Consider the following 3,286-nt stretch of genomic DNA (forward strand, 5'->3'; position numbering starts at 1 on the left):
CCAGTACCCCCTGGAGCTTGTGTCTCTAGCTGCATATGTAGCAGAAGATGGCCTAGTCGGTCATCATTGCGAAGAGAGGCCCCTTGATCTTGCAAACTTTATATGCCTCAGTACAGGGGAACACCAGGGCCAAGAAGTGGGAGTGAATGGGTAGGGGAGCAGGGCAGAGGGAGGGTATAGGGGACTTTTGGAATAGCATTTGAAATGTAAATGAAGAAAATATCTAATAAAAAAAAATTTAAAAAGAACCTCATGCTTCAATAATGTCTTGGTCTTGATTCAATATTGTATTAATAGTTGTGCATGAGAAACCTCATAGTCCTTTGCTTCTTATAGCTATAAATTTCCCTCTAAACAGATTTCGCTGCATTGAGTTCTGACGTGCTGTGCCTTCATTTTTGTATAGGAATTTTAATCCAGAAACATGGCTGCTTAGGCAAGAGATCATATCCAAAGACCTTCTAGGTCTGTGTGATCTGGCTGGAATGCAGAAATACTACACACCTTTAAACACACCTATAATCCCTCTAGCTAGAATACACACAGGCCTTTATTAAGTACCTTTAATCCCAAACAATGACATGTGGTAGAGGGCAGTTCAGTGAGGTCAGTTCACTTGAGTTAAGACATCAGAGCGGAGTGAAGTTCATACAGTACAGGGCAGGTCATCAGAGGCAGTTGAAGCCACAGTATGAGGAACCAGAAGATTAGAACAAATTTTCAGAGTTAGTTTGAGGCCACGCAGAACAATTCAGTGAGAAGCTGAGAGAAACCAGACAGAATTAGTCAGCTTGGAGAGGAGTTTGAGTCAGAAGAGCTGAGTTCAATCAACCAGTCAGAGTTCAGAAAGAACTAGAAAGGGTGAGCTTATTCAGCAGTAAGTCTCCAAGATGACAATTACATCTGTGTTGGGGCCAGCCTGCTGCTCTCATGTCCACGTTCGAACCTGGGAGGTATCTTGGAGCTGAAAGAGAAGAGGGAATCTAGGAGGGTAGAGAAATAATGGAACCAAGACAGGATTCTGATCAAGGCTCAATTTTTTAATGGCGAACATGCTTTATAAAGGACAGAAGAAGCCCATTCCCGCCAAATCATCCTTAAAGCCCAGCTGCAGGTGACCATGTGTAGTCTCAGGAATAGCTAGGTGGACTCTCAGCAGGTAGCGGCAGTGGCTGAACAATAGAGTGATCCAGGGAGGCAGGCTCCACCCTAAGTAATCTCCTTAGTGGAGACAAAGTCAAGGTCTGGCTCAGCTAGCTTCAGGTTGTGGGATGGGGGGTGGGGTGGGGGATGGAGGGTGGGGGTGGAGGGTTACACATCTGGAAATTAAAGAAACCTTTATACATTTTCATCAAATACAAAGTGTTTCTAATTTCTTTTGTGCTTACTTCTTTAAAGTATCTGTAATTTAGGAGTGTTTAAATCCTCACCGGCTTGCAAATTTCCAAGCATCCTGCAATTTTAGATTTACATTGAAGACAGAGAGTATGTTTCATGATTCAGATAATGTCATTAAGATTTGTCATTAAGATTTATATGGGGCTATTGTGTGGTCTAACCTGGAGAATACTGCACATACTCAGTATTTTTGAGGAAAATAAGTCATTTTCTAATGCAAGCTAGATTGTTCTCTAGATGTCTGTTAGAGACACATCACTTACGATGCTAGACGGCTGCTTCTTCCCATTTTGACCTCCTTAGGGATTGCTCTGCCTATTATTGAAAATAGAGCATGAAGTTCTACAACTATTATTGTTGAAGTTTTTATTTCTCACTGTAATTGTGTTTGTGTTTATGATTGTTCTACTTTTATGACAGAATGACCTTTTGAGCTTATAAAATATTTTTCTTTGTCTGAAATTTGATATAAAATATCAATTCTCATTTTAAAGGTGAATCTTGATACCAGCTGTCTTCATTATTCTTTTTACAGTCTGGCTTTGATCATCCATTAAATTTAAACCTATCATTGTCTGAGTCGAAAACATGTTTTTGTAAACAGCAAAGCTGTGTGACATTTTCTCATTTTGATTAAAGTGGTTTTATCCCTTTATATGTAATTAAACTACAGATAAGGCAGAAATCATCTAGGAACATTTCAATGCATCATTTCTCTTTTTGTTTGCTTGGATTTTATTGTTGTTGTTTGTTGAGACAGAGTCTCTCTACTTAGCCTTGGTGACCTGGAACTCACTACGTAAACCAGGTTGGCCTTGAACTCAGAGATCCTCCTGCCTTCCTTTGCCTCCCAAGCACTGGGATTAGCATCACCACTTCCGGCTTCTTTTACTTTTTTTTTCATTTTTTTGATTACTGACTGTGTGTGTCTATGTTAATTATTATCTCTTTCTTTTTAGTTTTTTGTTGTTGTTGTTTCTTTTTTTGTTTCTCAGCAAAGTTTTTAACTCACTCTTTGTTTCTCAGAAAAAATTTTAATTCACTCTTTTTTCTGATATAATATTTTTATTGATTCTTTGGGAATTTCTCATCATATACCCTGTCACCCTCACTTCCCAGTGCTGTCATGTCTGCAGCCACCCTTATGACCATCCCCCACAGCATGAAAAAAAAAAAGAGAAAAGAACAAAACAAGTCCAATTTGTGTTATCTATATCTTCAATACAACTGAGTCCCTCAGCTCCCACACTCCCCTGGCCATCAATTGAAGTAACATCAAAAGAGCTAACTTCCGTAATATAGCCTTTGTATTGGTTTATTATTTCTGGTATTGCATCTTGAGCTGTTTTCTTCCTGGCAAGCCTGGGGATTAGAATTAGTAGTGGAGAACTCCAACTTTAAGAGGCCAAGGAAAAAAGAACATGAAAAGGAAAGGGTAGGGAAGTGAGAAGAAATACAGAAGGCCTAAAAACCAGGAAGAACCAAGGCAAAGAAAGATCAGCTGTGCCAGATGCTGCTAAGAGAGCCAAAGCGAGGACTCAGGACTATAAGATCAGCTTGAGGTCATTAATCTCAGCACAGGAGCAGAGGCAGGCATATCTGAATGAGTTCAAGGCTAGCCTGGTCTACATATTAAGTTCCAGGCCAGCTAGAACTACATATAAGACCCTGATGCAGGGATTTAATTAGAATGGGTGAAACTTGTTGTGGAATAGCTTTGGGAAGAGGCAGGGATATACATTCAAGATGACTCAAAAAGAAGCCAAAATAAAAATAGCAAAGGCATTTTAAGATCCTTGCCTCCTTCCCCCCCCCCCCTACGAATTCAAGTCAAAATGAAAAAATACCATGTCTAGGGAGCAGGATGGATTGAGAGGATATTTCCAAC

This window comes from Mus caroli, chromosome 1 (assembly GCF_900094665.2).
Source record: "Mus caroli chromosome 1, CAROLI_EIJ_v1.1, whole genome shotgun sequence".
In the NCBI taxonomy this organism is placed as follows: domain Eukaryota; kingdom Metazoa; phylum Chordata; class Mammalia; order Rodentia; family Muridae; genus Mus; species Mus caroli.